Here is a 22,951-nt window from a genome sequence, read left to right on the forward strand (position 1 = left end):
TATACCTATTTATCTTGAATGGGGGCGCGCAGTTGGAAGAGTTCCAAACAAGGAAGCATGGCTTTCTCTACGACCGAGTTAGAGTACATCGCTGCTGCAGAAGCAGCAAATGAAGCAGTTTGGATTAAGAAGTTCATTACAGAACTTGGTGTGGTGCCTGACATTGTGAAACCCATTACTCTGTACTGTGATAACAATGGAGCCATTGCACAAGCAAAGGAACCACAGTCTCATAATGCATCCAAGCATTACCTTAAGTAATACCACCTTGTAAGAGAGATTGTGGCAAGAGGATATGTGAGAATAGAAAGAGTACCTGCAGAGGACAACGTTGCAGATCCGTTGACAAAGCCCTTAACCCAGAAAGTACATAATCGTCATTTAAGTTCTACTGGGATACGTTGTAGAAACAATTGTCTTTAGTCCAAGTGGGAGTATGTTGGGGTTTAGTGTCCTATAGACAATTGTTCCAGGATATAAACCTAATGTAAATGAATTGTTCTTTATGTCATTTGTTTTAATAAGATATGGTTTCATAACTGTATAAAGGCAACCACTTTTAAAGAACTAAATAAGTCTAATAAAAGGAAATCCCTGAGTTTATTTAAAGTGATTATAAAGTGTTCATACAAGCATGAAGTGAGACGAAACATTATAATAAACTAATAAACTTAAAGCCACCCCAAGTCAAGTGATATGTTTTGAATAGGGATTGACATAACACTGTTGAGACTTGCATGTAATAATGTTTTCTGTCGAGACAGAGAGCTGATCTCACAAGCTTTAGATATGCAGATATCTGGACAGTTACATGGATCCAATGAATGGAGTTCATTAGGATTGGGGACCCGACTTGAGATAACAGGATGGGTAGATTTATCCTTGTCACCTGTTCATCTCATTGGTATTAATAGGTAGAAGTAATCCTAAGACTCAAAGGAATGTTAATTAGTTATTCTGGATTATGGAATATGATGCTTTGATCCTGTTCTAACACGATCCATAACAGGGATGACTCTGGGGTGTGTACGACAGACGTTGGGTATCACAAGAAGTAATTGCAGGATAGTTATACATTGGATTGAGCATTTGTCACTCCTGATAAAATGGGAGATACTTCCAAGGATCGGTTGTTGAAGACTTAACTCTAAATCCTCGCAAGGTGATAGCTTAAGACTTGAAATGTAGATTTCACTTAACCTATCTAATTAAAGTTAACTCGGCATGTACAAGTAAAATGACCGTCTCGCTATATATGACTTGACATTATCCATAGTCATAAGATTTAGTTCAAGGATGTAGTTGACAAAGGATCGAATTATACTGTAACTAATACGGAAAGGTCAACGACAAAATCAACCTGTCTTTTTATAGCTCCGGAGGAATGTTTTGGATCTTCCAATCACACTTCGCGTACTCATTCCATTATACAAAGATTAAATATAATTCTGCGAAAATTAATTTAATAGTTGTATACGGCTAGAAGCAATAAGAACCTAATGAGTCACACATAAGACTTGGAACCCAAAAGAGAAACATATGTTAATTAATTGATGGAAGCCCAACTGAATCCACTAAGGCCCAGTAGTATAAGGGGGGGTGGGGGGGGGGGGGGCGAATTTAGTGTATTAAATACACAAAGGAATTGATTTAATTCAAACAATTATAATTAGATTATGATTATGAATTAAATTAATTATAGGATAAATAAGTTAGGAGATTTAATGAAATTGAATTGCTTCTATTATTATCCTATCAATAAGTTATTATTATCTTTATATTTAAATATAATGATAGATAATAACAATAAGAATTTTATTCCGAATTAAATTCTTATTCAGTAACCTAATTCTACTTGACTAGGGTTTAGATGGAAGAGGCTATATATACCCCCCTTAACTGTAAATTTCGGCCAGCCTACCTATCCCGGAGACAGTGAATTTCGACCCCTTACTGTAGTGGATCATCGTTCACCGCTTGCTTCCGATCGATCGATTTTCATCTCTTTCTTTTATTCCTTGATCTTGTGTTGATTAATTAGAGGCAATCTTCTTTAGTTGCTATTATACGGTTGAGTTCTAATCTTTGTTTGAATAGTGTTTTTGTGTTGTGCTCATGAACTCGGAGTAAGAATTGAGGGCACTTCGATTGTAATAGTAGATAGAACTTCAAAAGGTATTTCCTTCTATCCCTCTTTATATGAAATAATGATTAACAGATCTTGGTTAAAGGAAATAGGTTAAAAATTTTATATTTCCGCTGCCTAATGTTTGACTATTTTCCTTCACACATGTTGTTACACTTGTTGCATTGCGATGAAGTTCTACTATGCTCAGAAAGACCCAAAGAAGGTGACGAAGACCAAGCTGAAGATGACACCGCTTCTAGTGAGTTTTACAGTTACACAGGTGTTATCTAGGCTTTGGGGTTTTGAGTTTGGTTTTGCTTAAGTTAATCTACTCCTAGATTGAATTATACTACTCCTAACTAAATTATCTGATTCTAACTAAGTTATTCTACGCCTACTTAAGTTACTCTACCTATAATTAAGTTAAACTACTCCTAGGTGATCTTTTACCAATGTAATTATCCGAAGGAACATGAAGGGATACGATGGTAATGAGAATAGATTGTTTAGACAACGGAATTAAAACCTAAGTCACTTGTGTCCGAGGCGATTAACCCTACCTATCCTCCTGAGGTCCCTAGTTTGTGATTCCCTTGTAAGGCTGAAACTAGCTCTAAGGCTCAGCAATTTGGGCTTAATCTTCTATAGGGTCGCCAATCCTATAGGCATTGACTAAATTAGATTCAGCTCGCAATATGTGCCAACTTAATTTTGGGATTATCGAATGAGTTAAACCAATCAGACAAAGCGTAAGACAAAGATTAAAGTAATAAAACAATTGAATAAACAAAACTATAATGCATATCAAAGATGAAGAGTATTGTCACGAAGATACAATGAGCCTAGGATTCATAACATGGATCAGAGGCTAGACAGAATATAAAAGAAGAAAAATCCCTTTCAGGGAACCTGTCTACCAATGCAGGCGTCTTCCTAGGACTTAAGGATGGAGCTTGAGCAATCCTCGGTGAGTGGAGCTTCGGAGGTGTCTTCAATGGAGGTTTGAAGGATATGGAGGAGGTGGAGAGGATTTCTCAAGGTGAAAGCTAAGAAAATTACGAAGATAAAAGATATCTAATTTACATTGGAAAAATCCTATTTATAGGCGCGACTCGGGCCCTTTTCTTGACCTATTTTGTGTCCTTATGTAAGTAGGAAGTCGTGGGGCCGGTCGTGGAGTCGTGGGGGTAGAATTGGTCTTTTTGACCAACTCCCGCAGGTCTGCTCGCCGAGCAGGGCGAGCTGCTTGGTGAGCAGGCACTGCTCGTCGCGAGCAGGCTCCTTGCTCGCCTGAGTAGGCCTCTGAGGCGAGCTGGCCTAAATAGGCTAGTTCGTCGAGCAGTCTTGCGCGGCACGCCTCTGCGCGGTCGCTGAATGCCAAAAGTGTGTTTTTTCGCCCGAACTTATCCCTGCGCATGCACAAAAACTCCAGATAACATTAGTCCAAAGGCCAAATTGATCCGCCAATCGCTTATTTTGAGCAAACACTTCGTTTGGTGCGACTTTTGACGGATCAATTAGCTTCAAAAGATAACGGAATTATAATATGCATGCCATTTTGCCGTATTTGCCTAAATTGACCATAAATCGGGCCTAAACAACGAAAAGTAAATAAAACATTTCCAATTTCTAACTAACTCACACAAAAGCATTTAAATGCGAGAATTGCTCACTTATTAACTAAATGACGCTAAAAACCGTCCTAAAACCATACCCAAAGATAGGGGTTTTTCGACCCCTATCAAACCTCCTCGCACTTAAAACTTTACTTCTCCCCAAGTAAACTAAAAAAAACTAAACCCGTAATCACAAGCAAGCTAGAAAACCTCCCGGTTTGACTAGGTGCTTGACACAATTTCGAGAATCTGTAATTACATGCATTCAGAAATACAAAGTAGAGACACGATATCCAAAAGCCGCATTTCAATTATCATAGGTCATATGTTTTAAGAAAAAAGACACATGTTCAATTAGACGAGCTTGAGGGGATCGCTAAGTAAAACACCTCACCATAGGTAGTTCACTCATTTCACACAATTTTGGTGGCTAAAGTGTTTACTCTCGGCTTATGTTCTTGCTTAGGATTACGTTGATTTTGCACGTTCATCTGAGTTCCTCTACTATGCTATATGACTCCGATGATATCAAAAACAGCCTCAAATTGGGGTTGTAATGTGGTTAGAGGGTTAAAGGTACAACAAGGGTTAATAGTTCTAGCGCTAGAAAAACAAAGTTAAAAATGGCTTTAGTGAGTATGAAGTGACTGAGCTTTTTATTCGTTATATTTTCTTTGAGACGCTTTGATTTTAAGAACTGGGAGATAGAGTTCTCCTTCTTTTGTTCGTCTCTTTTCTTTTCTTTTTCTGTTTTTCTTTTTTTTTTTTGGATAGCATCGCTCAATCACTTCTTAGCCTTTTGGCTTGCTACTATGATGCCATAAACAAGGATAAAGCGCTAGAAGAAAACAAAGGCTCAATTCGAGCTTTGCAAAAACTGGGTTAAGTAACAAACCAAGTGATGGTTTGCAAAAATTGGGTTAGGACGAAAGAAAAATCTACAAACTACAAAAATATAGGCTCAAAGGGGCTTCCTATAGTGAATGAAAAAGAGAAAATAAGGTAAAAAAAGGGTTAATTCTAATGAGGCTGATTTCATCGTCTACCATCTCAAATCATTGCATGTAGGTTCAACACAGTATTAGGTGCAAAATCTGTAATCTTTCCACAAGTCAAAGCATTCACACAAAAATGTCAAGAAAAAGAGCTTTTTTGATGTTCGCTCTTGGGCTCAAATTCAACTCACAATTCTTTGGGTTTCAATTTTTTGTTTACTAGTTCTCCCCAAACTCAAGTTTAACATCACATGCCTTCAATTCTTAAGTTATCTACCTAAGTAATGATTTTAGCATTTCTTCAAAAGTAGGGTCTAAATGCAAACTTTAGCTCATGCTTTTATAGATACAAGGATTGTGTCCTACACCTAAACTAGTTGTCATGCAATCTTAGATTCGGTTCTCAGCCCTCAAGGACAAATAACGAAGTTTAGATTCGAAGGAGGTTCACGGTTTTAGGTCCTAAACATGCATAACATAAATAAAACCCGAAAAACGCTAAACTAAACTAGACACAACGCAATAAAAATTTAAAATTATACAAATTTTTGTAAGTTTGTCTACCCCTCCTCCTCACACTTAAATCATGCAATAAGTTCCAACATTGCATACAAAACCATCAAGCGCATGTGCAAAAAGTTAGGGTGGAGAAGACAACTTACTGATTTTATCGCAATCAAAAACTTGATGATTTGCGGTGCCAAAATTTTTTTTATATATATTTAGCTCCATTTGGAAAAAATCCCAAAATGTTGCTTATGTCGCCCGAGCTGGCAGGCAGAAGGTCCGGAAAAATATATATATATATATATTTTAAAAAAATTTAATTTAAACCGAACACTGAAAATAAAAACCTAAAAGAACTAAACCAACCTAAAAGTATATCTATAAAATTTATTAAAAAGAAAAACAAACCTAGAAAATTTTTAATCCGAACTTGGGTTGCCTCCCAAGAAGCGCTACTTTTATAGTCGGTTAGCTCGACATAGAGTTCCTTCCTAAGTATAAGCTTCTATCCGCGTTAGGAACTTGAATTCCTTAACAAATAATCCGTACCTACAAAACGGATTAGGAGCCTCAAATGAGTTAAATAAAAACAAGAGGCCAAATTTGAACAGATTATGAAAACGTTTGGTTTGCTCCCTTTTGGATTCTCTTGGTAGGTCGAAGAGAATGAAAACTTCTGAACAAGGAGTAAATCCAAACTTTTCTAACTTCTGAGTAAAAGGTAGTTGATATACACAAGCTTCGATTTGATCATTTATTTCTATCACATGATTTAGGGTTTTAGGTTTTGAACTGGGGTTGCTTACCGCTTCCGGTTCCACACTTACCTTGAGTGATGCATGTGACAGTGGGCTTGGTTCTACCTTTTTGTCATTCCTCAAGGAGATGGCTTGAGCTGATTCCCCGTGTGGGATTTCTATGTTTTCCTTTATGCCTGGGAGAGCATCTCGGGATTGCTCTTGCATCTCATGGTTTATTTGAGCCAATTGGTTGCTCAAGTCCTTGCAAACCTCCTCGTTGATTGTAAGTCGGGCTGATATTCCTTTCAAAAGGGACATCACCTCATCTCTTGAGCTAGAGGGTTGTGGAGGAACTTGGTTTGCTTGTTCGTAAGGGAACATTCCCAATTCGTTTTCCCTGTGCTCATTAACAAACCTATTTGGAGGCCTCAACATGTTAGGGTTCCCGTAGGACAGATTTGAGTGTTGAGGTCTCCTCCAATCACTACCATAAAAGCTATAAGAATTGGGGTTAGAATTATACCTTTGGTGATTACCCACAAAACTTACACTTTCATTGGTGCTGAGGCTCATTTTCGCCATCAAGATATCCAATTTCTTATTTAACTCGGACATGGAGGGATTGGGAGCCTCATTCTCCAGGCCATGAATGTATTGTCTTGATGGGATAGTAAACTCTTGAGCTTACCACTCGACTCTTTCTTGCCAATTCATGGATCAGAGAATGCTGAGAAAAAGTGAAGTTCTAGCATAAAAGTTGATAAGTAAAAGTATATAGTTATGAACAAATAAAAAAAAAAGATATGAACAAGTATAAAAGTTATAAAGAATTATATATAAACAGGTATAAACGATATAAACAAAGGATATTCACAAAGGAATGCCTAAACTAACAAATCAACATTTGGTTCGATATTGCAGAAGAAATAAATCCCCGGCAACGGCGCCAAAAACTTGATGCGCCTCACGGTGTTCGGTACCGCAAGGCTCACTAAGGGATAAGTGTACCCCGTCGTTATCAAGTAATAAAATTCTGGAAAGTCCAGGTATCGTCCACAGGATTTATTTCTGCAAGTATCGAATTACTTGGTCTCAGGTGTTATCTAGGCTTTGGGGGTTTTGAGTTTGGTTTTGCTTAAGTTAATCTACTCCTAGATTGAATTATACTACTCCTAACTAAATTATCTGATTCTAACTAAGTTATTCTACGCCTAATTAAGTTACTCTACCCCTAATTAAGTTAAACTACTCCTAGGTGATCTTTTACCAATGTAATTATCTGAAGGAACATGAAGGGATACGATGATAATGAGAATAGATTTTTTAGACAATGGAATTAAAACCTAAGTCACTTGTGTCCGGGGCGATTAACCCTACCTATCCTCCTGAGGTCCCTAGTTCGTGATTCCCTTGTAAGGTCGAAACTAGCTCTAAGGCTCAGCAATTTGGGCTTAATCTTCTATAGGGTCGTCAATCCTATAGGCACTGACTAGGTCAGATTCAGCTCGCAATATGTGCCAACTTAATTTTGGGATTATCGAATGAGTTAAACCAATCAGACAAAGCGTAAGACAAAGATTAAAGCAATAAAACAATTGAATAAACAAAACTATAATGTATATCAAAGATGAAGAGTATTGTCACGAAGATACAATGAGCCCAGGATTCATAACATGGATCAGAGGCTAGACAGAATATAAAAGAAGAAAAATCCCTTTTAGGGAACCTGTCTACCAATGCAGGCGTCTTCCTAGGACTTAAGGATGGAGCTTGAGCAATCCTCGGTGAGCGGAGCTTCGGAGGTGTCTTCAATGGAGGTTTGAAGGATATGGAGGAGGTGGAGAGGATTTCTCAAGGTGAAAGCTAAGAAAATTACAAAGATAAAAGATATCTAATTTACATTGCAAAAATCCTATTTATAGGCGCGGCTCGGGCCCTTTTCTTGACCTATTTCGTGTCCTTATGTAGGTAGGAAGTCGTGGGGCCGATCGTGGAGTCGTGGGGGCAGAATTGGTCTTTTTGACAAATTCTTGCAGGTCTGCTCGCCGAGCAGGGCGAGCTACTCGGCGAGCACGCACTGCTCGTCGCGAGCAGGCTCCCTGCTTGCCCGAGCATGCCTCTGAGGGCCTGCTCGGCGAGCTGGCCTACGAAGGCCAGCTCGCCGTGAGCTGGCCTAAATAGGCCAGTTCGTCGAGCAGTCTTGCCCGGCATGCCTCTGCACGGTCGCTGAATGCCAAAAGTGTGTTTTTTCGCCCGAACTTATCCCTGCGCATGCACAAAAACTCCAGATAGCATTAGTCCAAAGGCCAAATTGACCCGCCAATCGCTTATTTTGAGTAAACGTTTCGTTTGGTGCTACTTTTGACGGATCAATTAGCTTCAAAAGATAACAGAATTATAATATGCATGCCATTTTGGCCGTATTTGCCTAAATTGATCATAAAACGGGCCTAAACAATGAAAAGTAAATAAAACATTTCCAAGTTCTAACTAACTCACACAAAAGCATTTAAATGCAAAAATTGCTCGCTTATTAACTAAATCGCTAAAAACCGTCCTAAAACCATACCCAAATATAGGGGTTTTTTGACCCCTATCACTACACATGCAGGAGATCGTCATGGATAAGGACTTAAACTTTGTTGCAAAGGTACCATAATTCAATACCATAATATTATGTTCAGATATATGCAGTTGTTATCAGTGATATAAAGCAAATTCCTAATAGTAAAGCATTTATGTTTTGTAGTGGATAAACAAGTGTGGATTGAGTTACAACCATTCAGATTTGGATCATCTCCGCACAGAATGGGCAGATCATGTGCTTTACTTGAAGTGACAATGGATTGTGTATGTAATCCTGTTTTCGTATAATATGATTATCGGTTTGTGGTACACTTGTTGTTGTGCATATTTTGGGTCTTTTTTTGGTGCATATTTTCGTACAATGATATCTCACTGGTTCTGTGTATATATTGTGCACAACTGGTGTACATATTATGTAAATAATGGATAGTTAAGTTATATATGAAGTTTATAGCTTGGTTGTAATTGGAGTAGTAGTATCATGTAATTTCAATTGCTGTATGTACAGGTGCATTAAAGTGTTACAGGTTATGCGACACAGTTGGGATAAAAAATCTGGCGTCTAATGCATTAATGAATGAGCGCAAAATTAAAAAAAATATCATATTATGACGTGTGACACGATACCAGGTTAATGAAATACTGTCATGACTAAAATGCTAAGATGACATAAATAAAATATAGGACTGTCGTCTTACAATTAACGTAGTCAAATTTGATTGACTTTTATGACATTTGATTTGATGAAAAATGTAATGTGAAATCCACGCACAAGATAAAAAATTTAAAGACAACGACAACTGAAACATCTTTGAACGACAGCAACAAAGAGGAAAACTATCGTCGTAACTTATCTACAATGACACAAACAATAATAAAAAATGTCGTATGACAATAAAAAAAAGTCTATGGTTTTACATACTACAATGACGGTATATATAAAAAAGATGTCATTAGAAATTATCCAATACTACGGTTTGAACAAAGTCGAACGTCGTTGTAACATGGAAAAGATGACTGATGCTTAGGAAGCGCGTGTCGTTTGTCGCTTCGAAAGATGACAGAACTCGACCGTCATCTGATGCCATATCAGACGGCAGCGAGTCCTGTGACAGATTTATATCGTGCGGGACGACGGTTTTGAACCGTCGTCTGAAGAGGGTTTTGGCGTAGTGAGAACTATTGTTTCATTATTATTTTTTTTTAAATTTGCGCACAATCGACTTATTTTATGTTCCTAATCAATCTTTTTCTTCTTCTCGAAAATGGTAACGTAGTTGCTATCGGTGGGGTGATTATATTTGGCGATTACATGCAAAATAAGGCAATGAAGTGGTGGATTTCCACACGACCGTGGTGGTAATGAAAGCGGATGAGGACAAGAACACGCTTTTGCTTTGAGGACCAGTTTTATTTTTTTTCTCCTATATTAATTTCATTCTAATGAATTTGTATTTATGATTTTCTAATTCTTGTTTGATTGATTATGCTTGTACATTTTTACGATTTTGGATTTATTGGATCATTTTTTGTTTGTCATATTTGTTTTTTGAATCAAGTAAGATTGTAGCAAATATGAGAATACCTCTTTGTGTTGTTCTATTTTTTTTTCTTTTCTTCTATTAAAACTAATAAACCTTTGATGGTTAATCTATTGAAAGTAAGTGTGATGAAAGAGAAAGAAGATGAAGGTGGTAATAAAGGATGAGAGAATGAAAGTGATATACCCTTTCAAATCATCAGGGAAACAAGCCAAGCCCCCTCAAAATGGGTCCGTGTCTCTTGACCCTGTACGGCCAAATTATAAGAAAGGCTTTCTATTAAGGTATAATCAAAGAAAAGCATTCTCGTCCTAAAGAAGGCAAACCCCTAAATCAGTGGGGGGACATCTGATATCCGACGAATATAAACTAGGCCATGCGGCATCATTATGAAAGGCCAGAAGATCACCCGCAAGTCAAGATCCATGTGATGTCATCACAAAATACTACAAAACCACTCATAAGACTAGGTCGCATAACACGGTTCGAGGCATCGTTATCGATCCATCTTGAGATCACCCTATTGCAGCGTGATCGCTTCCGATTTCGACCATCATAGACCTAGTGGACTTGAGGTAAATAGAATCCCCCCCTAGCAGATACAAGTCTATTTATCAACATCTGACACATATCGTTCGACGGTGTAACCGCCTCAATCTGTTCAAGTACATTATAAATAGAGTGAGACAATCTTCAATGTACATATTCAATTACGAAGCTTATATTATTCACATCTTTAGTTTATCAATGTGTTCATTCTCATATCATCCCTACAAGTTTACTTAGGCATCAGAGCGGGTTAGCTGGTCTACAACCCCTCTTTTAATCTTTTTTCTATCTTATTGCAGGCTTGATCATGGATTTACATGAATTAAGGCATATCATATATACATATATTTATTTGGAGTAGATATACACTTTGGGTGCATTTTAAGGTTAATAAAAGATTAAAACAACCCCTAAAATAAGCAATATTTTCATAAAAATGCAAAAAGAGTGGTTTCCCAAAGAAAAAAGAGAATTAATTTGTCGTATATAAATGATGTATTATTAGGAGATATTTTTTTTTTGAAATAATCATTAAGAGATAATTTAATTAGCCTTTAATCTATTTATTAATTATTTTGATTATTTTTTACCAAAATAATTAGTGAATAAAGTTAATTGGTGATTAAAATTTTCACAATATTAATTATTTATGGCAAAAAGTATCATTAGAAAAAGTATACACATCTATTACAAAAAGAATAAAAATTTTATTATGAATATTGTTCTCTTCTCTAAAGAAAAAGACAATATAAAAATACATCAACAAGGTCCACAAAAAGGAGGAGGAGTTCAAATTGAACGTATATAATATATAATGAAATATACTTATTTAGAATTGCATGTGAAAAATATGCAATGAATAATAGTTATCTTAATATGCAATTTTATAAGGTGAGATAAGATATATTGTTGGATGTTTGTGAAGCATAAATGGATATAAATAACTGAACTGGTGGAAGATGTGATATACATAGTTGCATCCTCTGATCTATATATCTGGTATGTATAACTCCTCCTAAATAACTTAATCAAGTGTCTGAATTATTACATTGCAGTGCAGGAAGTGTTCGAAATTGAGAATTCATCCCTATTTTTTCTAATTTATCTTTCCGGGTATTTTTTTACCCCTAGACGATGTTTAGCCGTCCGGGTTCCGCCTAGACACCGTCCAAACAATGATGAACAAAAGCATTTTTTATTACTAATTTTTTTAATTTATTATAATTCAATTTTTAGTATTGTCTCATGGTTATTGGTGAATTATGTTTATTATTTCCGGATATTTTGGTTTAATTGTGATCTCTACTTGTTTTCATGATATGGTTTAAGATTTAAGGCTATTATTCCATAGCTTCTAATGAATTCTATTACTTATCAATATTATATTTTATTTCTTTGAATTGTTAAAAAATGTTATGTTTGCATATTTTTTAAGATATATTTTTATAAATATAGCGTGTTTTTTTTTATATTAAATCATTTTATATTTTTATTATTATTATTAAATAGTATAATACATATTTTAATTGATTTTTATATAAGAATTTGTTAATCAACAAAATAAATAAAAATACAAAAATACAAGTTCTATTAATCGGCCCTAATGTTTTTTAGAATGTTGATTGCAGGTGAAAAAGAATGAAGATGATGATGTTAAGCATATGGTTTGTGATATCAGCATCATGTATTTGGAGTTGTTCATCATCAGGATCAGGGCATGAGTTTGAATCATTTTTAAGAAGAAATTATTCAGCAGATGCAGATGTTAGTCTGGCTTCTAACATTCGTGGTCCAAATGGATTTTGTATTCATGTAAAAGATGGAGATTATCATAATGGAAATGATATAATCTTATCTCAATGTGGATCTTCTTCTGAGTACATGTGGACTTTTGGTACTGATGGGACACTTCGGTCTAAGAATTGGTGTTTAGCCACTTCTGAATTTGATCAAGGTTCCTACATTATGATTTACAATTGTAAGATCGATATCCCACCCAAAACCATTTGGGAATTACGAAAAGATGGACAAATTTTGAATCCCCATACCGGATTAGTTTTAACTGCAATTACTGGAAAGCTCGGAACTGTACTTACTCTCGAGCCTAATGTATCTTCCTCCTTCCAAACATGGCGTGCTGATAACAATATACAACCAGATATAGTATCTATAACTGCATCAGTGGATCATTTATGTATGCAAGCAACTTCTGATAATGGCGTTGTGCTAGAACAATGTAAAGCTCTAACCGTTTTAGAACAACAGTGGCTTCCTTATCCAGATGGAACCATAAGGCCTAAACAAAAGAATGATACATGCATTAGCTTTGATAATTTTTTCGATAAAAGAGTCGTTCTTCAATCTTGTGGCCTTGTTTCATCTAGCCAACGATGGATATTCGCTGCCGACAAAACAATTATCAATCCCAGAACCAATTTTGTTATGGAAGTCGATGACGCTCCCATAAAAATCCTTGTTTCGTCTCCCACTGGCAATGCTAACCAAGAGTGGGAAATCAGCTCGCTTTAATTCCTATAATATGTATATGATCTAAATGCAGGCACGATCTTATTATCCTATGTTCATGTATTAATAACCATGTTTCACCCGAACTCTTATTACAAATAAATAAAGAAATAAATTATATATTATTGCTTGTTTCCTCCTTACTTTAGTTCTTATTTCTCGACTTAATTATTGATGCGCGTTTTACGTATACGTGCAAGTGAAGGCAAGTGTATCAAGTAATAAAGTGAAATTAGAGTATCGTTCCCACGAGGATGGTGATTATAAGTACTAATCTTTTTGCTCACTAACTATTATTTTAAACAATCGAAAGGTAGAGTTTAATGGACAACCAAGCTAAGACTTAAGCAAGAAGTGAGATGAAAATTGTACAAAATTAGATGAGAAAATCCTTATAATGAAACAAACTAAGGTTTTTAGCTTCACCTAAGCCCCAACTTGGTTATTTGTGCCGAAAACCTTGCGAAGTGCCTAAAAACACACAAAGTGGCTTAAATACATAAAATGAAGAAAATATACAAAAACCATTATTAAAATTTATTAAAATGGTGCAAAATAACTAGTAATTAAATACTAAAAATGATATAAATTACGACGATAACAATTATTCACTTGCATCTTTAATATTGTTACTAGCGAAAAATATGTACCAACACTTTATGTGCTTAATGCAATATATTTGTTCCTATATATATATATATATATATATATATATATATATATATATATATATATATATATATATATATTCGGTTGCACGATATCATTTACGTTCTCATCAAATAATTTAATGTCACGTGATATATTTGTTAAAAATAAAATATTAAACGTAATTTTTAATTATTAGTAAATAAATAAAATAAATAAATAAGGTGTGGGTTAGACATGGATGTGATGGATGGAGACAAAAATATTAAGTTGATGTCTCCATACTCTTACTTTAAAAAATGAAAAGAGAACCATACATTGACTCTCTATACTTTTACTTTGAAAAAAGAAAAGAAAAAACCAAAATAAACAATTTGTATGCAAAAGATGGAGAGGTGAAAGATATGCTAGAAATGAATATAAATTAGAGTGAATTGTCTTCTCATTTTGTAATTTTTGTACTTGTGTAGAAGAAGTTAATACAAAAGACTTTCTTTGTTTTTGTCCCATTTTAGTTTCCTTTAGTCCATAAAATAAAAGTCCTCAAAATTATAAAATTAATCCTCACAAGTTACAATTTCAATCCTTATTAAATAGCAATTTTAGTCCCTCCATTTCAACAAAGTGGTATCAGAGCCACGTTACGAGAGTCAGTCTTCCGCAAAACAGACCCTATAAAAAATGTCAGACGGTCTCAAACTTCCTTATCAATACCCTCAGCTCACCAAAACCAATTATTCAAGTTGGTGTATTCGAATGAAGGCGTTACTCGGATGTCAAGATGTCTGGGATATTGTTGAAAAAGGCTACGTAGTCCCAGGCAACGAGGCAGCGTTGTCACAAGCAGAAAAAGATACTCTGCAGAAAAATCGCAAAAATGATCAAAAGGCGCTTACTCTCATCCATCAAGGTTTGGATGAATTAATGTTCGAGAAAGTAGCCGAAGCTACCACCGCCAAACAAGCGTGGGAAATCCTACGAGTTTCTCTTCAAGGGGAGGAGAAAGTTAAAAAAGTTCGTTTGCAGATGCTGAGAGGAGAATTTGAGATGATGAGGATGAAAGAGATAGAGGCCATTAGTGATTACTCATCCCGAGTAAAATCTGTCGTAAATCAGATGCGGCAGTATGGAGAAAAAATTGAAGAGTCTAGAATTGTTGAAAAAATTCTGCGATCACTACTACCAAAATTTGATTACGTAGTGGTGGCTATGGAGGAGTCTAGAGACATCAGTGAAATGTCAGTTGACGAAGTTGTAGGGTCACTACAAGCACGAGAGGAGCGGTTTGAGAAACGAAGAGAAGATTCCGCAGAACAAGCCTTAGCAACAAAGGCTGTGTTTAAAAATGGCGAAAGTAGTCAGTCCGGCAGAGGACGCAGAAGAGGTCGAGGAGGAAATGGTAGAGGACGGGGACGTGGCAGAAGTCAAGGTAGAAATGAAAACGGCAACAACAACAATGAGAGAAGCACTCAATTCACTAGAGGCAGAGGAAGAGGCCGAGGACTCAGTCAAGGAAGAGGAAACTGGAGGTCGAATGAAGGACGTGACTAGTCCAATATTCAGTGTTATAATTGCTCCAAGTATGGTCACTACGCGGTAGAATGTTGGAGGCCACCTAAGGAGGTAGAGGAGACTGCCAATAATATTCATGATGAGGAAGTAACTGGCACTATGTTACTTACCTACGAAGGTGAAGAAACTCGCGAAAATAATATATGGTATCTTGACAATGCGGCAAGTAACCATATGTGTGGTGACAAGAAGATGTTCGTGGAACTTTATGAATCTGTTCGCGGGAATGTTGTATTTGGAGATTCCTCCAATGTTCCTATTACAGGCAAAGGAACAATTCTTATTCGGCTCAAAAATGGCGCTCACCAGTTTATTGATAATGTTTATTATGTTCCTAACATGAAAAGCAATATTTTGAGTTTGGGACAATTACTGGAGAAAAATTATGAAGTTCACATGGTGGATCGGAAACTACTCCTGTTGAATGAGAAAAAGGAGTTGATTGCACGAGTACCCGTGGCGAAAAACAGAATGTTCACAATTAACACTCAAACGGACGTGGCCAAATGTTTGAAAGCTTGTGTGCAAAGTCCTCCTTCGCTTTGGCATCTGCGGAGTCCATGTCAAGAGCAAAGGCGCCACTTGAGCTAGTTCACACAGACGTGTGTGGACCGATCACTCCACACTCCCTGGGTAAAAATAAATATTTTCTACTTTTCATTGATGATTATAGTAGAAAAACTTGGGTGTATTTTTTGAAGGAAAAAACAGAAGTTTTTGAAACATTTAAAAAACTTCAAAGTCCAAGTGGAGAAAGAAAGTGGCCATTTTATTAAAGCACTCAAAGCAGACAGAGGCGGTGAATACATGTCCATCTCTTTCAAGCAATTTTGTGAAAAGCATGGAATCCGTCATTTCCTTTCAGTCCCCAGATCACCTCAGCAAAATGGCGTAGTAGAAAGAAAGAACAGAACAGTGCTCAACATGGTGAGGAGCATGTTAAAAAGCAAAAATTTACCGAATGAGTTATGGGCCGAAGCAGTAGACTCTGCTGTCTACCTGTTGAACAGATCGCCAACTATCAGTGTTTGGGATCAAACTCCACAAGAAGCATGGAGCGGAATAAAACCCAGTATTTTTCATTTACGTGTTTTTGGCAGCGTTGCTCATGTCCATGTACCGGATGAAGAACGCAAGAAGCCAGGCGATAAAAGTAAGAAATATTTGTTTGTGGGCTATTCAGAACATTCCAAAGGGTACAAAATGTTCAATCCTCAGACTCAGAAAATCATCATCAGTCGAGATGTCACCATTGATGAAGAAGTAGTTTGGGACTGGACCGGTGAAAAAGAAAACAACTACAGTTTTTATCCTTTCATGGATGAAGACAATGATCAGGAAGAACCAGCCACAGTCGCAGCCACAACACCAGTAACCAGTTCGACATTAGCAAGCTCATCTAGTTCGACTTCGTCCTCGAGTAATGAAGACAGTTCAGATGAACATCCGCCCGAAAAGCCTAAAAAATTCATACATATTAAAGATCTCTATAATGTAACAACAAATCTCGATGATGAATTAACTCTTTATTGTCATTTTGTTAATGATGAACCAACAGATCCAGAAGAAGCAATAAAAGATGAAAAATGGAGAAAAGCCATGGAAGAGGAGATTCATTCGATCGAGAAAAATAAAACATGGGAGCTGACATCACTTCCGGTCGGTCAAAAACCCATTGGAGTTAAATGGGTGTTCAAAGCAAAGAAAGATGCAAACGGTGAAATTGTCCGACATAAAGCAAGATTTGTGGCGAAAGGGTTCAGTCAACGATCCGGAATCGACTACAATGAAGTTTTTGCTCCTGTTGCCAGAATGGAGAGTATCAGACTGGTAATTTCTGTAGCTGCTCAACACGGGTGGAGAATCCATCAAATGGAAGTGAAATCCGCATTACTCAATGGACATCTAGAAGAGGAAATTTATATCCAGCAACCACCTGGGTATGTTATGAAAGGTCAAGAAAATAAAGTGCTAAAATTGAAAAAGGCACTTTATGGTCTTAAGCAAGCACCACGAGCCTGGAACAGTCGCATTGATAAATATTTTCAAGAAAATGGGTTTGTTAAATGCCCACATGAATATGCCCTGTATGCAAAGGTGAAAAATGGAGATATGTTACTTGTTTGTTTGTATGTGGATGATCTCATTTTTACAGGGAACAATCCTAAGATGTTTGAGGAGTTCAAGAAGACAATGGCTCGTGAGTTCGAGATGGCTGACATTGGTCTAATGTCATATTATCTTGGCATTGAAGTGAAGCAGAATGACGACGGAATTTTTATTTCTCAAAGTGGTTTTGCAAAGGAGATCTTGAAAAAGTTCAAGATGGTAGATTGCAATTCCGTCAGCACGCCAGTTGAATGTGGAATCAAGTTGACAAAAGATGAAGGTGGAGACAGAGTCAACCCAACATTATTCCGAAGCTTGGTCGGAAGTCTCAGATACTTGACATGCACGAGACCGGATATTCTCTATGGAGTCGGCTTAGTAAGTCGATACATGGAAGCCCCAACGGTGTCACATTGGAATGCAGCAAAAAGAATTCTCCGTTACATGAAAGGTACAACTAATTTGAGATTACATTATTCAAAAACTGACGATTTCGAATTAGTTGGGTATAGTGATAGTGACTGGTCCGGTGACAAGGATGACCGAAAAAGTACAACTGGTTTTGTATTTTTTTTTTTGGGTGATACTACATTTACGTGGAGTTCGAAGAAGCAAGCGATTGTGACGTTATCTACCTGTGAAGCTGAATATGTCGCTGCAACATCATGTGTCTGTCATGCAATATGGCTCCGAAGATTGTTAAAGGAATTTCAGATGGAAGAATGTGAACCAACAGAAATTTTTATCGATAATAAATCCGCATTGGCACTAGCAAAAAAATCCAGTATTTTATGACCGGAGCAAACACATTGACACGAGATATCATTTTATTCGGGAGTGCATTGAGCAAAATGAGGTGACACTGAAGTACGTAAAGACGCAAGATCAGATTGCTGATATTTTCACGAAGCCGCTGAAATACGATGTGTTCAGTCATTTGAGAGCTCAACTGGGAATCGCAAAAAATTAAGTTTAAGGGGGTATGTTAAAAATAAAATATTAAACTTAATTTTTAATTATTAATAAATAAATAAAATAAATAAATAAGGTGTGGGTTAGACATGGATGTGATGGATGGAGACAAAAATATTAAGTTGATGTCTCCATACTCTTACTTTAAAAAATGAAAAGAGAACCATACATTGACTCTCCATACTTTTACTTTGAAAAAAGAAAAGAAAAAACCAAAATAAACAATTTGTATGCAAAAGATGGAGAGGTGAAAGATATGCTAGAAATGAATATAAATTAGAGTGAATTGTCTTCTCATTTTGTAATTTTTGTACTTGTGTAGGAGAAGTTAATAAAAAAGACTTTCTTTGTTTTTGTCCCATTTTAGTTTCCTTTAGTCCATAAAATAAAAGTCCTCAAAATTATAAAATTAATCCTCACAAGTTACAATTTCAATCCTTATTAAATAGCAATTTTAGTCCCTCCATTTCAACAAAGTGGTATCAGAGCCACGTTACGAGAGTCAGTCTTCCGCAAAACAGACCCTATAAAAAATGTCAGACGGTCTCAAACTTCCTTATCAATACCCTCAGCTCACCAAAACCAATTATTCAAGTTGGTGTATTCGAATGAAGGCGTTACTCGGATGTCAAGATGTCTGGGATATTGTTGAAAAAGGCTACGTAGTCCCAGGCAACGAGGCAGCGTTGTCACAAGCAGAAAAAGATACTCTGCAGAAAAATCGCAAAAGCGATCAAAAGGCGCTTACTCTCATCCATCAAGGTTTGGATGAATTAATGTTCGAGAAAGTAGCCGAAGCTACCACCGCCAAACAAGCGTGGGAAATCCTACGAGTTTCTCTTCAAGGGGAGGAGAAAGTTAAAAAAGTTCGTTTGCAGATGCTGAGAGGAGAATTTGAGATGATGAGGATGAAAGAGATAGAGGCCATTAGTGATTACTCATCCCGAGTAAAATCTGTCGTAAATCAGATGCGGCAGTATGGAGAAAAAATTGAAGAGTCTAGAATTGTTGAAAAAATTCTGCGATCACTACTACCAAAATTTGATTACGTAGTGGTGGCTATGGAGGAGTCTAGAGACATCAGTGAAATGTCAGTTGACGAAGTTATAGGGTCACTACAAGAACGAGAGGAGCGGTTTGAGAAACGAAGAGAAGATTCCGCAGAACAAGCCTTAGCAACAAAGGCTGTGTTTAAAAATGGCGAAAGTAGTCAGTCCGGCAAAGGACGCAGAAGATGTCGAGGAGGAAATGGTAGAGGACGGGGACGTGGCAGAAGTCAAGGTAGAAATGAAAACGGCAACAACAACAATGAGAGAAGCACTCAATTCACCAGAGGCAGAGGAAGAGGCCGAGGACGAGTCAAGGAAGAGGAAACTGGAGGCCGAATGAAGGACGTGACAAGTCCAATATTCAGTGTTATAATTGCTCCAAGTATGGTCACTACACGGTAGAATGTTGGAGGCCACCTAAGGAGGTAGAGGAGACTGCCAATAATATTCAAGATGAGGAAGTAACTGGCACTGTGTTACTTACCTACGAAGGTGAAGAAACTCGCGAAAATAATATATGGTATCTTGACAATGCGGCAAGTAACCATATGTGTGGTGACAAGAAGATGTTCGTGGAACTTTATGAATCTGTTCGCGGGAATGTTGTATTTGGAGATTCCTCCAAGGTTCCTATTACAGGCAAAGGAACAATTCTTATTCGGCTTAAAAATGGCGCTCACCAGTTTATTGATAATGTTTATTATGTTCCTAACATGAAAAGCAATATTTTGAGTTTGGGACAATTACTGGAGAAAAATTATGAAGTTCACATGGTGGATCGGAAACTACTCCTGTTGAATGAGAAAAAGGAGTTGATTGCACGAGTACCCATGGCGAAAAACAGAATGTTCACAATTAACACTCAAACGGACGTGGCCAAATGTTTGAAAGCTTGTGTGCAAAGTCCTCCTTCGCTTTGGCATCTGCGGAGTCCATGTCAAGAGCAAAGGCGCCACTTGAGCTAGTTCACACAGACGTGTGTGGACCGATCACTCCACACTCCCTGGGTAAAAATAAATATTTTCTACTTTTCATTGATGATTATAGTAGAAAAACTTGGGTGTAATTTTTGAAGGAAAAAACAGAAGTTTTTGAAACATTTAAAAAACTTCAAAGTCTAAGTGGAGAAAGAAAGTGGCCATTTTATTAAAGCACTCAGAGCAGACAGAGGCGGTGAATACATGTCCATCTCTTTCAAGCAATTTTGTGAAAAGCATGGAATCCGTCATTTCCTTTCAGTCCCCAGATCACCTCAGCAAAATGGCGTAGTAGAAAGAAAGAACAGAACAGTGCTCAACATGGTGAGGAGCATGTTAAAAAGCAAAAATTTACCGAATGAGTTATGGGCCGAAGCAGTAGACTCTGCTGTCTACCTGTTGAATAGATCGCCAACTATCAGTGTTTGGGATCAAACTCCACAAGAAGCATGGAGCGGAATAAAACCCAGTATTTTTCATTTACGTGTTTTTGGCAGCGTTGCTCATGTCCATGTACCGGATGAAGAACGCAAGAAGCCAGGCGATAAAAGTAAGAAATATTTGTTTGTGGGCTATTCAGAACATTCCAAAGGGTACAAAATGTTCAATCCTCAGACTCAGAAAATCATCATCAGTCGAGATGTCACCATTGATGAAGAAGTAGTTTGGGACTGGACCGGTGAAAAAGAAAACAACTACAGTTTTTATCCTTTCATGGATGAAGACAATGATCAGGAAGAACCAGCCACAGTCGCAGCCACAACACCAGTAACCAGTTCGACATTAGCAAGCTCATCTAGTTCGACTTCGTCCTCGAGTAATGAAGACAGTTCAGATGAACATCCGCCCGAAAAGCCTAAAAAATTCATACATATTAAAGATCTCTATAATGTAACAACAAATCTCGATGATGAATTAACTCTTTATTGTCATTTTGTTAATGATGAACCAACAGATCCAGAAGAAGCAATAAAAGATGAAAAATGGAGAAAAGCCATGGAAGAGGAGATTCATTCGATCGAGAAAAATAAAACATGGGAGCTGACATCACTTCCGGTCGGTCAAAAACCCATTGGAGTTAAATGGGTGTTCAAAGCAAAGAAAGATGCAAACGGTGAAATTGTCCGACATAAAGCAAGATTTGTGGCGAAAGGGTTCAGTCAACGATCCGGAATCGACTACAATGAAGTTTTTGCTCCTGTTGCCAGAATGGAGAGTATCAGACTGGTAATTTCTGTAGCTGCTCAACACGGGTGGAGAATCCATCAAATGGAAGTGAAATCCGCATTACTCAATGGACATCTAGAAGAGGAAATTTATATCCAGCAACCACCTGGGTATGTTATGAAAGGTCAAGAAAATAAAGTGCTAAAATTGAAAAAGGCACTTTATGGTCTTAAGCAAGCACCACGAGCCTGGAACAGTCGCATTGATAAATATTTTCAAGAAAATGGGTTTGTTAAATGCCCACATGAATATGCCCTGTATGCAAAGGTGAAAAATGGAGATATGTTACTTGTTTGTTTGTATGTGGAGGATCTCATTTTTACAGGGAACAATCCTAAGATGTTTGAGGAGTTCAAGAAGACAATGGCTCGTGAGTTCGAGATGGCTGACATTGGTCTAATGTCATATTATCTTGGCATTGAAGTGAAGCAGAATGACGACGGAATTTTTATTTCTCAAAGTGGTTTTGCAAAGGAGATCTTGAAAAAGTTCAAGATGGTAGATTGCAATTCCGTCAGCACGCCAGTTGAATGTGGAATCAAGTTGACAAAAGATGAAGGTGGAGACAGAGTCAACCCAACATTATTCCGAAGCTTGGTCGGAAGTCTCAGATATTTGACATGCACGAGACTGGATATTCTCTATGCAGTCGGCTTAGTAAGTCGATACATGGAAGCCCCAACGGTGTCACATTGGAATGCAGCAAAAAGAATTCTCCGTTACGTGAAAGGTACAACTAATTTGAGATTACATTATTCAAAAACTGACGATTTCGAATTAGTTGGGTATAGTGATAGTGACTGGTCCGGTGACAAGGATGACCGAAAAAGTACAACTGGTTTTGTATTTTTTTTTTTGGGTGATACTACATTTACGTGGAGTTCGAAGAAGCAAGCGATTGTGACGTTATCTACCTGTGAAGCTGAATATGTCGCTGCAGCATCATGTGTCTGTCATGCAATATGGCTCCGAAGATTGTTAAAGGAATTTCAGATGGAAGAATGTGAACCAACAGAAATTTTTATCGATAATAAATCCGCATTGGCACTAGCAAAAAAATCCAGTATTTTATGACCGGAGCAAACACATTGACACGAGATATCATTTTATTCGGGAGTGCATTGAGCAAAATGAGGTGACACTGAAGTACGTAAAGACGCAAGATCAGATTGCTGATATTTTCACGAAGCCGCTGAAATACGATGTGTT

At 37.1% G+C, this 22,951-nt stretch overlaps 1 long non-coding RNA gene across 1 annotated transcript; it reads left to right on the forward strand.

Moving 5' to 3' along the window:
- Positions 1–11,573: 11,573 nt before the first annotated feature.
- Positions 11,574–13,313, forward strand: LOC136223642 (uncharacterized). Its single transcript, XR_010686055.1, has 2 exons — positions 11,574–11,661; positions 12,291–13,313. It is a non-coding gene; the product is annotated as an uncharacterized lncRNA (long non-coding RNA).
- The last annotated feature ends 9,638 nt before the right edge of the window (positions 13,314–22,951 follow it).

Source organism: Euphorbia lathyris, chromosome 3 (assembly GCF_963576675.1).
Source record: "Euphorbia lathyris chromosome 3, ddEupLath1.1, whole genome shotgun sequence".
In the NCBI taxonomy this organism is placed as follows: Eukaryota; Viridiplantae; Streptophyta; class Magnoliopsida; order Malpighiales; family Euphorbiaceae; genus Euphorbia; species Euphorbia lathyris.